This window comes from Pholcus phalangioides, unplaced genomic scaffold, assembly GCF_987345545.1.
Source record: "Pholcus phalangioides strain wild (caught in Gottingen) unplaced genomic scaffold, Ppha-v1.0 ptg000004l_1, whole genome shotgun sequence".
NCBI lineage: Eukaryota > Metazoa > Arthropoda > Arachnida > Araneae > Pholcidae > Pholcus > Pholcus phalangioides.
Genome location: NW_028301597.1, coordinates 34,181,622 through 34,196,429, shown reverse-complemented (window position 1 = coordinate 34,196,429; position 14,808 = coordinate 34,181,622). Strand labels below are relative to the sequence as shown.

General features: G+C 41.3%; 5 non-coding genes across 5 annotated transcripts; all 5 read left to right on the top strand.

The window, feature by feature from the left end:
* Positions 1-10,468: 10,468 nt before the first annotated feature.
* TRNAI-AAU (transfer RNA isoleucine (anticodon AAU)) lies at positions 10,469-10,542 on the top strand. The gene has a single exon. It is a non-coding gene; the product is annotated as a tRNA-Ile (tRNA).
* Positions 10,543-10,678: 136 nt separating this feature from the next.
* TRNAI-AAU (transfer RNA isoleucine (anticodon AAU)) lies at positions 10,679-10,752 on the top strand. Its single transcript has one exon. It is a non-coding gene; the product is annotated as a tRNA-Ile (tRNA).
* A 1,611-nt stretch (positions 10,753-12,363) lies between these two features.
* TRNAI-AAU (transfer RNA isoleucine (anticodon AAU)) lies at positions 12,364-12,437 on the top strand. The gene has a single exon. It is a non-coding gene; the product is annotated as a tRNA-Ile (tRNA).
* A 973-nt stretch (positions 12,438-13,410) lies between these two features.
* Positions 13,411-13,484, top strand: TRNAI-AAU (transfer RNA isoleucine (anticodon AAU)). The gene has a single exon. It is a non-coding gene; the product is annotated as a tRNA-Ile (tRNA).
* Positions 13,485-14,666: 1,182 nt separating this feature from the next.
* Positions 14,667-14,740, top strand: TRNAI-AAU (transfer RNA isoleucine (anticodon AAU)). Its single transcript has one exon. It is a non-coding gene; the product is annotated as a tRNA-Ile (tRNA).
* The last annotated feature ends 68 nt before the right edge of the window (positions 14,741-14,808 follow it).

Here is a 14,808-nt window from a genome sequence, read left to right as displayed (position 1 = left end):
TCTGAAATTACTGCCTCCCTGATTACCCAATATCGTTTTTTTTTTAATAGTCTAAGGAACCAGCAATGTAGGGAACATGCAACCATTCTTTTCTTCAAAAATATAGGCTATTTGATCACGGCCCGTTAGGTCTGTCGGTTAGAGGCGTCGTGCTAATAACGCGAAGGTCGTGGGTTCGATACCCCCACGGGCAATGCATTTCATAATTACTCTGAAGTTACTGCCTCCCTGATTACCGAATATCGTTTTTTTTTTAATCGGCTAAGAAACTGGAAATGTAGGGGAACAACATACAACCATTCTTTTCTTCAAAAATATAGGCAACTTGAAGCACTGCCCGTTAGCTCAGTCGGTTAGAGTGTCGTGCTAATAACGCGAAGGTCGTGGGTTCGATACCCCCACGGGCCATGCATTTTATAATAACGCTGAAATTACTGCCTCCCTGATTACCCAATATCGTTTTTTTTAATAGGCTACGGAACCAGCAATATAGGGAAACATACAACCATTATTTTCTTCAAAATTATAAGCAACTTGAACCACGGTCCGTTAGCTCAGTAGGTTAGAGCGTCGTGCTAATAACGCGAAGGTCGTGGGTTCGATACCCCCACGGGCCGTGCTTTTTATAATTACTCTGAAATTACTGCCTCCCTGATTACCCAATATCGTTTTTTTTTAATAGGCTAAGGAACCAGCAATATAGGGAAACATACAACCATTATTTTCTTCAAAATTATAGGCAACTTGAACCACGGCCCGTTAGCGCAGTAGGTTAGAGCGTCGTGCTAATAACGCGAAGGTCGTGGGTTCGATACCCCCACGGGCAATGCTTTTTATAATTACTCTGAAATTACTGCCTGCCTAAAATTTCTTCTTTCTGTTTTTGTGTTTTGGAACGCTATCATATTCGTGCCGTTGTGAATTTTTTTTTTTTTTTTTTTTTTTTTCAAGAGGAGGGCACCCAGGATAGTCCCAACTCTTGTGTGTCTCCTGTTCTAATCTTGTGATCAGCCGGCTTCAGGATGTATTTTTAATTAATTGTTTGAGAAGTATAGTGTTTCTGTGTATTCATTTTGGATTTTTGCGGGAGCCGTAATTTGTAAGTACTTTGACATTCGACATTATATAACTTTTTAATTTGCGTGACAACCCTTCAATTGTTTGTGATGGAACTGTCGGCCGATCCTTATTGAACAGTTTTAAACTTTTGTGGATCAAATCGGTTCATAAATGTGAAAGTTATTAAGGTTCTACCAAAGCATACTCTCTGTGGCCACCTTAGTATTGATTAAGGCAGAAAACTTTGAACAATTAAATTTATTCCTTCTGTTTGAATTTTATAATTTTTAATGCATATATATGTTTTGGCCGAGTATTTAAAATGGTCATATGTCTGAGTCACGTTCGGTTCCCGAGATAATAGCTTGATTAGCTTAAAACTGCAAAACCAATTAGTGGTAATGACATGTTTTCTAATGAACATTTGGTGAACTTGTTTACATAATAATTTCGCTGATTTTTTGTACTATTTTTTGATATATTTGTTTTGTTGCGGCCCTGGTTGTTTGTGCACATTTTCAACTGGTTTTTCTCATTGATTGTTTTAATTGTATTTTTGTCGCGCCATTTTGCTTCTCCAGACCTATAAAAAAGAAAATATATATATATATATATATGTTGATGTTTCGATATACTTATCCTAATACTTAGAACAGGAAGTGATAGACTGGCATATTATATATACCTTCATATCTCGGAGCTAAAAAATAGTATAACGGTTTTTTGTGAACGTCTTTTGAGCTGTCAGATACAAAACCTCATAAATAGTGCGCTACATTTTCAGTACCTTTGTGTGTGCTTTCCCAACTGTCAAACTCAGAAGTCGTAAACAGTAAACGTCTTTCCAGCTGTCCAGATGTCCTTCCAGCTCCGTTATATACATAACCACCTGCCTCATACATGTGCTGTATATATTTTTATATTTATTTATTCAAGTGTGTATATATTGTGAATTTTTCCATTTAGTGTTGGAAGTTGATTGGTCTTATCTAATTCTATAGTGATTGAGTATTGATTGATTTTTGGGAGACTTGATTTCTATTTATAGCATATTTTCTCGGAAGGGGGGGAAAAAAATAAATAATAATAATAATATTGGATGGTAAATATACTGCTAATTGTCATTGATTAGTTATGTGAAATTTGGTACCCTAATTGCTTCTACTACTTGTGAACTGCGCAAATCATATCGTTTTGCCTCACGAATTCATAGACACCAAACTCGATATTGTTCGACCGTTTTTACTGGCAGTTGGAGCGCTAATATGTTCACCTGATCAAAATTCAATCTTGTAACTTGTAACCTTGTTTATATATTCTATTGGTGTATCTTCTTGCACTTGAGTTTTGCGTGAAATCGCATAAATGTTTTCGTCTAAAATCCAAATTTTTATTGTTTTTTTTTTTTTTTTTAAATAACAGTTGGCCGTTCTTGTGATATGCATTTGGAATTTCTGTGATTTTTCCTTAGGTATTTTTTGGCAACATTTTGCATCTTTTCACTTTTTTTTTTTTTTTTTTTACTATGATTCATATATATATGGACATATTTTCTCTCGTGGTACATTTTACATTGTTGCACTAATTCGCTTAAGTTTGGAAATTTCTCTGCAACCTCTAACAATATACGATATTCAGTGCTAATTTGGTGTTTCTTGCAAATATTTCCATTGAACTTTTTCATGATGGATGACAATACTCCAAAGACGTCCTCGCGATTCCAGAAATTGGAGAACACAGTGCATCAAATGAAAACTCGACTAAAATATAGACTGAGAAACTACCTCAAGTCAAGGGTGCTTAATGACTCACTCAAGGTATTCAGCCGGGTTCATGAGAACTTAACAGAGGATGAGGATGACACAATAGACATCACCAAATCATCTTTTGACTCCACCAAATCGAGTATGTTGGACAATTCAGACCCTTCGACTGATGCTGACATCAGTTTCACATCGATGAATCCACGACAAAAACTTCTTGTATCAACAGATGAGGTATGCAGGACGGATAAAATCAGGTCTCCTGAACTTGAGATTGGTCTACCAATATCAGAAGAACCAACCGTTAGCGCTGAGGATGGAGAAGCTGGTACATCAGAAGTCCAGGAGATCATCCATGACACGTTATCCCAACTCTCGGCTAAGACAACGGACACAAGGACAGAGTCCCTGAAACAATGCAACATCCTTGAGGGAATTAAACAGGACGGAAGACCCAACAATATGGCCACGGAATCTTCAAACACCCTGGAATCAGTATCATCCAATATCTCTAGGTCCAAGTTCTTCTTGGTATCACCGATGGGCAATTCAACCCCCCTGACTACAATAATGGATTCCCAGGATAATGATGACTTGACCGCAAAAGACCAGAACACCATGGAAAATACTTTTACGAGACAAAATTTTGGAAACGCAGTTAATGAGTTTCTTTCACGTAATAGCAACATCTGCAGGCAATCTCAGGAGAAAGAAGCACCGAATCCTGTAGATTCACCAAATACTTCCTCGAAAAGAAACAAAAAAGGGCAGAAAAAGACGAGGAAATCAAAAAATAAGGTAGATAAATTCCTCGACATCCCGTACTCAACGACGAACAAAGAACATCTTGATGGCAATAGTACCAAAGGAGCAAAAACTACTCAACTGGATAAGAACAGCCAACTGGAAATAACAGGAATCCCTGGAGAGTTGAATCCTGCGGTTGTACCGGAAAAATTGATCCTTCCTGACGATGGTGCGTCAGCAACAATAGAAAGATCGTTAATCTCCAATGAACGATCAATTATTCGAAATGAAATCCTAGAAGAAAGTGTGAACTTAACTCCAATACAAAATAATTCCTGTAATTACAGCAATAAAAATTGTGGACATAACTGCTCTTCAAGCAGTCCCGCACTGGATGCACAAAGAGTTTTAAAGAATACAGAACAAATTGCATCAACATCCAAGAATACGAATATAATAGATATTTTCTCACCAAGGAAATTTATAAATGGTGTCTTCAACATCCAGGATATTTTCCAAGAGCTAACACAAATAATTAGATATTCCACAGGAGAGGGAAAAAATTTTAAATTCGGAATACCTACGCTCCAAAGAAAAAAGGCCGAAAAACTCCTGAAAATTATCAACATATGGGCAATCGGCACCCACAATGAGGAAGTAGAAGATAATAGTATATCGACACAGGATATTGTCGAAACTTCAGTTCAAGAAAGATCTCAACATAAAGACATTCAACTTGAACGAAATGGAAACAAAAAGAGTTTTCAAAAAACAGATAAATCCACTCAGACTGGAGAAGTAATAGAGCGGACCCTACAAGATATCCTGGAAGAACAAAGAATTTTCGAAGAACCTCTTCCTCAACGGTCTTTTCAACAGAGGAGTAATCGAACGGGAAATAATTCTGAAAAAAGTAAAAGAAGCAGCCAGAGTAACCGTCTCAAAGAAATTGTACATCCACAACTAGGGAACACCAATCAAGAATTCATAATCCCACCACCACATGAATTCTCATCCGAATCTGATCCTCTAACTGACTCGGACGAAGTTAATGCTGATCCAACGGGAGAAATTCAACAACGAGAAATTAATCAGGATAAACAGAGACCTTCTATTCGGGAAAAAATGTTCCATATGGCTGGATATGACCAAACCACCCACAACTATGAGGGGACCGCAACAGAAGAAGGTTGGAGAGTGGTCCAACGCAACAAGAAGAATAACAAATATTTTAACTGGAGACAACTCCAATCGCATCGAAAACAAAGGATGCAAATGGAGAATAATCAGCGATTAACAGACAGAAAATCCTATGCCCTCAAACAAACTGGAAAAAATTGGAAGAATAATTCAACACCGAGGGCTAGAACTTTTTTCCAACGGAAGAAGGAGCTGGTCGAATATAAAACTACACGTAGGAATGAACAACAGAATAAAAGCTCTTCCCCTCTAAGAAGATGCACCTTCAATACTTCTTCAACAAGACCACAGTACCCGGCAGTAGGTTCAACTCAACATCGTAATTCAGGCAAAGTCAACACTGGAAATATTGAAATAATCTCAAATAAGATGAAAAAAGTCAGATTCTCAGATCCGCTGACCTCCTTTGCCGAAGTCGTCAGGAATGGTGAAATGGTGCAAGAGACATCCGGAAGGATCTTATCACAGAACTGGCATATTCATACTTGGTTCTTCTCTCCAACCAAGGGGAACAACAGAGTAATTTACGACGATCTTCTTTCACAAATACATTACTCTAATATTATCAAAGCTGACGCAAAGCAACATATCACGGCCAAACTTACAAGCAAGGGTATTTCAATCTCCGGGAAATCTTCAACCATCAGGTCTCAAGTTATCAAGGAAATACACAACAACTTCAAACTTAAATTCAACATTTTCATTGCTTAATTTCAATACCCGATACCTTGTTCTCTTTCATGGCACCAAATCTAAAACTTCTACAATTTAACAGTAATAGATGCAGGAACGCAATGGCACTTCTCCCACTGAGAGCAACTAAACACTCGTGGGATATTTTGCTGCTTCAAGAACCTCTTTTCGGCAATGGAAGACTTCGTGAACTCCCAACCAGCTGGCCTCGGTGGATGTCAAAGAATAATAAAGCTGCAATTGTCATTGCCAATAAAAAAATAATTGGAGCAACATTCGCGATAATGACAAATTGCGTAGCCATCAGAATTTCTACCGACAGAGGTGAGATTATACTAGTCTCAGCCTATTCGTCTCCGTACTCGAAAATCGAATTAACCATTCAAGAACTTAACCTGATCTATAGCAAGGCCGGAGATCTCCCAGTTCTCATTTCTGCTGATATGAATGCACACCACAGCAGCTGGGGTTATAAAGACACAAACACTAGGGGCTGGATGCTCTTGGATTTTTCTAGAGCTAATCATTTAATTTTTCATAATGATGGCACAACAACTTATGACCACTATGGTGCTACTGGTGCCCCCGATGTGACGTTGTCTAACTGTGTTCCCCCATTGGACCATATAACCTGGAAGGCAAGAAACGAGGACGTCGCACATAGTCCTCATTGCTACATTGAGATCACCGTCCAAGATCATCCTGTTCTTTGCAGCACAATTAAATACTCCAACTCTAAAAGAAGAATACACAAATTCTTAAAAATGCTTGAAGATAATATGCAAGTTCACCTACAGGAAATAAAATCTATTTCCTCGGTCCAACAGCTTGAAGAACATACTAATAATCTTTTTGAATCTATAGAAAATAAAGGTCACACGTACCTGTTGGTCTCTAAGCAAAAGAAGCACTACTTCGACGATTGGTGGACGAAGGAATTGGAGATGGCGAGGAGGAAATCCAGGGCAAGCAAACGAAAATATTTAGCTGCCAATACTACTAACAAGGAGACTTTGCGAGTTATCTTCCACCGTAACAGAGCCACATATTCTCGACTTATCCGTCAAACAAAGCGGAAATCGTGGAGGGAAATTTGTAGCGCAGCCACAGACCCATATGGCACTTTTTACAAAGCAACGGTTAAACAGTCGTCACTCTCACCCCAAATTTTCTTCCAGAAAAATATTGAAGGAAACATTTCAGTCAAGGAACAAGCCAAGCGCCAACTCGAAGAATTCTTCCCATCAAATTCTGATTCTTCTCCTGTACAGGTCTGCGCCGCGTCATCATCTCTATGCCCAGACAACAAAAAGATCAAATTTTCGGAATTGTGGCATATCGCCTCGCATCTAAATAAGAAAAAGGCCCCAGGAATTGATGCCATCAACAATGTGGTCATGCAAGCACTCCTGAAAAAATTTCCTGATGTCTTTCTTTCTCTCTTCAATAAATGCCTGGATCTCGGCCACTTTCCTCTTCATTTCAAAATAAGTAACGTCTTATTCTTTTTGAAAAAGGATAGAGACCCTACGAAAACCAAATCCTTCAGACCAATCCACCTTCTGTCCACTTTTGGAAAGCTGTTGGAGAAAGTCGTATGCCAAAGAGTCTCCTACTTTCTGGATAAACACGATGTTTTCAGCCCTCTACAGTATGGTTTTCGCCACGGGAAATCTGCTGAACATGCGCTACTGGCAATCACCAACGAAATACAGAGACAGAAAAAGAAAAAACATAATGTCATAATTATCACAATTGACATCCAGGGTGCATTCGACAACATCAATCACGATATTCTTGTTTCTAAATTAATGAACTTGCCAATCCCTTCAAATCTTGCTAGATTTCTTTTCAGCCTTCTACAAGAAAGGATGGTCCAAATGAACACTTCTCAAGGACCGGTTCGCCATAAGATGACAAGGGGATGTCCTCAGGGCTCTTGCTCAGGTCCCCTTCTTTGGAATCTGTTCATAAATGACATTCTTTCCATCTCCTGGCCTAATAATGTTCGGGTCCAGGCCTACGCTGACGACATCACAGTTATGGTCTCGGGACCGACAGTGGAAAGGACGGGTAACTTAGCATCCTCGATCCTCAACACAATAAATCATTGGCTTGGGGAACATAAGCTGGAGATGGCAATGGAGAAAACTAGATTCATGTGGATCTCCCCGAAACGACCTCCGTCCATTAGACTTGGCGAACAATTCATCAAGAGAAGTTCAAACATCAAGATTCTTGGAGTCGTTTTTGATGACAAATGTAATTGGTACGAACACATATCGAAAATCTCATTAAGGATCAATGCACTTCTCCCTCGATTCTGGTGCTCCACTGGCAAGAACTGGGGCATCAGTGTTAGAATGCGCAGAATATTATATTTAACTGTCGCACAGCGGATAATAGCATATGGTGCCACTGCATGGGGAGGTAAACTTACGGAGGAGCAAGGTAGAAGACTTGATTCCATCCAGAGAGGTTGCCTATTATATATTCTGAAAGCATACTCCACTTCACCCACAAATGCATTACAGGTTCTAGCCGGCTTACCCCCACTGCGCTTGGTCATTGGTTTTGAAGCTAAAAAGGGTCTACTACTCAGAAACAAACAAAATATCGAGCTTCAGGATGGCACCAACATCAGTTCTTCCCAGCTCCAGACCAAGACAACAGGTTGGACTCATCACCCAGCGGATTATCCACAAGAAGAACAGATCTCCACTGCACCTGCAAAAATAGGGCAGGAGAATACCGACCTTAACATCTTCACGGACGGTTCAAAATCAGAAAACGGCGTGGCTGCAGCCTTCATCATACTTAAAGGAGGTATGGAAATCTACAAATGGTCATGTAAATTAAATGACTCAAATACTGTGTTCCAATCGGAACTTTTTGCAATTCATATGGCCGTCCAAAAGGCTCTAGAATGTAAAAAACCAGTGAGTATATACACTGACTCTCTGTCATCCATATTTGCCATCAAAGACCCATTATCTCAACATCGTACGGCTCGACAAATCCGTGAAGTTCTATGTGACAATCCACATATTAAAATTGCTTGGGTGAAAGCCCATGAGGGCACATATGGTAATGAACGGGCCGATCAACTGGCCAAATCAGCGACGACCAGAGCTTCACCAGATTTCACGATATTTCTCCCCGTGTCATGGGCAACCAACATTCTTCATGAAGAAATGATGACCAAATGGCAGCATCGATGGTCTAACGAGAGAAAGACTGGTCGCAAAATTTTCGCTCTGCTCCCCACCGTTAACTGCAAGCTTAGGAAATGGACTAGGGAAATGATCCTCTTCTTTTCCGAACACGGTCCATTTCCCGCCTACCTTGCCAGGTTCCACAAGAGAACAGAAAAGTGCAAATGCGGGGAGGAGGGCACATCGTACCATTACGCGACCACTTGCCCTTTGACCGCGAATCTACACATCCGGGTCCAGGCAAATGATGTTCAATCGTGGATGACTTCAGTGCTCAATACCTCTGGTCTCCACGATCAAATTAAAATGCTCATCAATCAACTTGAAAATAATCAAGACTCTTTCATCCATCCTAGACCAGTGACTGGTATTGTAGAGGGTCATGATGTAGGTGATTCTTGCTCAGACTCAGATTACGAACCATAAACTTTTCATTCTTTCATCGAACAACGAGGTTTCACATGAATTCCCATTGTCAACTCTTAGTGAAATTAGAACAATGATGTTCTTCAGATTTCCGTTGCCTTTCTTATACTTTTTCACATATTCATGTATCTTTTCTATGTATGTTTGTATGTATCTATGTATCTTTTCTTGTAATCTTTTCTATGTATTTGCATTTACTCACATGTATCCATATATATATTTGTAAGCTCTACGATCTACTGTAGTGAACCATGAATTACCACAACGCTGGTTTTGTTCTGGAATGCATTTTGGACTGTGATGTTTTGTGAGACTATTTTGTGTCTAGTCTCTCGAATTCCCACTGCTCTGTAATCCTGGATATTCATCGGATGGACTGTGATGTTTCATGGGAATATTTTTCACCATATCACTGTATATATATATATATTTTTTTTTCTCTTCTGTCCCGCTCATTTAACAGAACTGCGATGTTTGTCATGTTCTTTCCTGACAATTTCCACTTGATGTTAAGCACTTGCTGTCATTTTTGTTCAGTGCTTCCATGTGCCATGTATGCATGTTTTCTTTCAGGTGGTAAAGAAGCTGAAGCGAGTGATTGGCAACCGAGATCCCAGGGGTCCATCTGCGGATGGATTGGTGGGGACGGAGTGCGGTGTTGGCATGGACGGGCGCGGGCTGCCGGAGGGGGACGGACGTTTGGTTCCGTTCTGTTGCTCCTTTGGGCGATGAGTGGCGGACGGGGGTGTTCCCTCGTGGACTGGGGGAGCCGAGTGCCTCGGAATGTTTTTGCTGGGTCGGAGATCTGGCGAGCGGTCCACCTGTACTCCTTCTTGACCATCGGAGGTTTCCGGGAGCTTCCCGGAGTGCGGCTGCTTGGGATGGAGTGGGGTCCCGGCGGGACGGACCCGGTGGCTTGCGAGTTGGGGGATGTTCGCCGGGCCCGGATGTCAGGAGAGTTCTTCCAGCATGGCCCAGCCGCAAGGTAATCCGCTTATATCCCGCAAGGGACAGAGCGGGGGCCATGTTTGGTGTTATGATGAAATTACTGCCTCCCTGATTACCCAATATCGTTTTTTTTTAATAGGTTAAGGAACCAGCAATGTAGGGAACATGCAACCATTCTTTTCTTCAAAATTATAGGACACTTGAACCACCCGTTAGCTCAGTAGGTTAGAGCGTCGTGCTAATAACGCGAAGGTCGTGGGTTCGATACCCCCACGGGCCATGCATTTTATAATAACTCTGAAATTACTGCCTCCCTGATTACCCAATATCGTTTTTGTTTTCATAGGCTAAGGAACCATCAATGTAGGGAAACATACAACCATTCTTTTCTTCAAAATTATAGGCAACTGGAACCGCGGCCCGTTAGCTCAGTAGGTTAGAGCGTCGTGCTAATAACGCGAAGGTCGTGGGTTCGATACCCCCACGGGCCATGCCTTTTATAGTTACTCTGAAATTACTGCCTCCCTGATTACCCAATATCGTTTTTTTTTAATAGGTTAAGGAACCAGCAATGTAGGGAAACATGCAACCATTCTCTTCTTCAAAAATATAGGCAACTTGAACCACGGCCCGTTAGCTCAGTCGGTTAGAACGTCGTGCTAATAACGCGATGGTCGTGGGTTCGATACCCACACGGGCCATGCATTTCATAATTACTCTGAAGTTACTGCCTCCCTGATTACCCAATATCGTTTTTTTTTTAATCGGCTAAGAAACTGGAAATGTAGGGGAACAACATACAACCATTCTTTTCTTCAAAAATATAGGCAACTTGAAGCACTGCCCGTTAGCTCAGTCGGTTAGAGTGTCGTGCTAATAACGCGAAGGTCGTGGGTTCGATACCCCCACGGGCCATGCATTTTATAATAACGCTGAAATTACTGCCTCCCTGATTACCCAATATCGTTTTTTTTAATAGGCTACGGAACCAGCAATATAGGGAAACATACAACCATTATTTTCTTCAAAATTATAAGCAACTTGAACCACGGTCCGTTAGCTCAGTAGGTTAGAGCGTCGTGCTAATAACGCGAAGGTCGTGGGTTCGATACCCCCACGGGCCGTGCTTTTTATAATTACTCTGAAATTACTGCCTCCCTGATTACCCAATATCGTTTTTTTTAATAGGCTAAGGAACCAGCAATATAGGGAAACATACAACCATTATTTTCTTCAAAATTATAGGCAACTTGAACCACGGCCCGTTAGCGCAGTAGGTTAGAGCGTCGTGCTAATAACGCGAAGGTCGTGGGTTCGATACCCCCACGGGCCATGCTTTTTTTAATTACTCTGAAATTACTGCCTCCCTGATTACCCAATATCGTTTTTTTTTAATCGGCTGAGGAACCAGCAATGTAGGGGAACAACATACAACCATTCTTTTCTTCAAAATTATAGGCTACTTGAACCCCGGCCCGTTAGCTCAGTCGGTTAGAGCGTCGTGCTAATAACGCGAAGGTCGTGGGTTCGATACCACCACGGGCCATGCATTTTATAATAACTCTGAAATTACTGCCTCCCTGATTACCCAATATCGTTTTTGTTTTCATAGGCTAAGGAACCATCAATGTAGGGAAACATACAACCATTCTTTTCTTCAAAATTATAGGCAACTGGAACCGCGGCCCGTTAGCTCAGTCGGTTAGAACGTCGTGCTAATAACGCGTAGGTCGTGGGTTCGATACCCCCACGGGCCATGCCTTTTATAATTACTCTGAAATTACTGCCTCCCTGATTACCCAATATCGTTTTTTTTTTAATAGGCTAAGGAACCAGCTATGTAGGGAAACATGCAACCATTCTTTTCTTCAAAAATATAGGCTATTTGATCACGGCCCGTTATGTCTGTCGGTTAGAGGCGTCGTGCTAATAACGCGAAGGTCGTGGGTTCGATACCCCCACGGGCAATGCTTTTTATAATTACTCTGAAATTACTGCCTCCCTGATTACCCAATATCGTTTTTTTTTAATAGGTTAAGGAACCAGCAATGTAGGGAAACATGCAACCATTCTTTTCTTCAAAATTATAGGCCACTTGAACCACCCGTTAGCTCAGTAGGTTAGAGCGTCGTGCTAATAACGCGAAGGTCGTGGGTTCGATACCCCCACGGGCCATGCATTTTATAATAACTCTGAAATTACTGCCTCCCTGATTACCCAATATCGTTTTTGTTTTCATAGGCTAAGGAACCATCAATGTAGGGAAACATACAACCATTCTTTTCTTCAAAATTATAGGCAACTGGAACCGCGGCCCGTTAGCTCAGTAGGTTAGAGCGTCGTGCTAATAACGCGAAGGTCGTGGGTTCGATACCCCCACGGGCCATGCCTTTTATAATTACTCTGAAATTACTGCCTCCCTGATTACCCAATATCGTTTTTTTTTAATAGGTTAAGGAACCAGCAATGTAGGGAAACATGCAACCATTCTCTTCTTCAAAAATATAGGCAACTTGAACCACGGCCCGTTAGCTCAGTCGGTTAGAACGTCGTGATAATAACGCTATGGTCGTGGGTTCGATACCCCCACGGGCCATGCATTTTATAATAACGCTGAAATTACTGCCTCCCTGATTACCCAATATCGTTTTTTTTAATAGGCTACGGAACCAGCAATATAGGGAAACATACAACCATTATTTTCTTCAAAATTATAAGCAACTTGAACCACGGTCCGTTAGCTCAGTAGGTTAGAGCGTCGTGCTAATAACGCGAAGGTCGTGGGTTCGATACCCCCACGGGCCGTGCTTTTTATAATTACTCTGAAATTACTGCCTCCCTGATTACCCAATATCGTTTTTTTTTAATAGGCTAAGGAACCAGCAATATAGGGAAACATACAACCATTATTTTCTTCAAAATTATAGGCAACTTGAACCACGGCCCGTTAGCGCAGTAGGTTAGAGCGTCGTGCTAATAACGCGAAGGTCGTGGGTTCGATACCCCCACGGGCAATGCTTTTTATAATTACTCTGAAATTACTGCCTCCCTGATTACCCAATATCGTTTTTTTTTAATAGGTTAAGGAACCAGCAATGTAGGGAAACATGCAACCATTCTTTTCTTCAAAATTATAGGCCACTTGAACCACCCGTTAGCTCAGTAGGTTAGAGCGTCGTGCTAATAACGCGAAGGTCGTGGGTTCGATACCCCCACGGGCCATGCATTTTATAATAACTCTGAAATTACTGCCTCCCTGATTACCCAATGTCGTTTTTGTTTTCATAGGCTAAGGAACCATCAATGTAGGGAAACATACAACCATTCTTTTCTTCAAAATTATAGGCAACTGGAACCGCGGCCCGTTAGCTCAGTAGGTTAGAGCGTCGTGCTAATAACGCGAAGGTCGTGGGTTCGATACCCCCACGGGCCATGCCTTTTATAATTACTCTGAAATTACTGCCTCCCTGATTACCCAATATCGTTTTTTTTTAATAGGTTAAGGAACCAGCAATGTAGGGAAACATGCAACCATTCTCTTCTTCAAAAATATAGGCAACTTGAAGCACTGCCCGTTAGCTCAGTCGGTTAGAGTGTCGTGCTAATAACGCGAAGGTCGTGGGTTCGATACCCCCACGGGCCATGCATTTTATAATAACGCTGAAATTACTGCCTCCCTGATTACCCAATATCGTTTTTTTTAATAGGCTACGGAACCAGCAATATAGGGAAACATACAACCATTATTTTCTTCAAAATTATAAGCAACTTGAACCACGGTCCGTTAGCTCAGTAGGTTAGAGCGTCGTGCTAATAACGCGAAGGTCGTGGGTTCGATACCCCCACGGGCCGTGCTTTTTATAATTACTCTGAAATTACTGCCTCCCTGATTACCCAATATCGTTTTTTTTTAATAGGCTAAGGAACCAGCAATATAGGGAAACATACAACCATTATTTTCTTCAAAATTATAGGCAACTTGAACCACGGCCCGTTAGCGCAGTAGGTTAGAGCGTCGTGCTAATAACGCGAAGGTCGTGGGTTCGATACCCCCACGGGCAATGCTTTTTATAATTACTCTGAAATTACTGCCTCCCTGATTACCCAATATCGCTTTTTTTTAATAGGTTAAGGAACCAGCAATGTAGGGAACATGCAACCATTCTTTTCTTCAAAATTATAGGACACTTGAACCACCCGTTAGCTCAGTAGGTCAGAGCGTCGTGCTAATAACGCGAAGGTCGTGGGTTCGATACCCCCACGGGCCATGCATTTTATAATAACTCTGAAATTACTGCCTCCCTGATTACCCAATATCGTTTTTGTTTTCATAGGCTAAGGAACCATCAATGTAGGGAAACATACAACCATTCTTTTCTTCAAAATTATAGGCAACTGGAACCGCGGCCCGTTAGCTCAGTAGGTTAGAGCGTCCTGCTAATAACGCGAAGGTCGTGGGTTCGATACCCCCACGGGCCATGCCTTTTATAGTTACTCTGAAATTACTGCCTCCCTGATTACCCAATATCGTTTTTTTTTAATAGGTTAAGGAACCAGCAATGTAGGGAAACATGCAACCATTCTCTTCTTCAAAAATATAGGCAACTTGAACCACGGCCCGTTAGCTCAGTCGGTTAGAACGTCGTGCTAATAACGCGATGGTCGTGGGTTCGATACCCACACGGGCCATGCATTTCATAATTACTCTGAAGTTACTGCCTCCCTGATTACCCAATATCGTTTTTTTTTTAATCGGC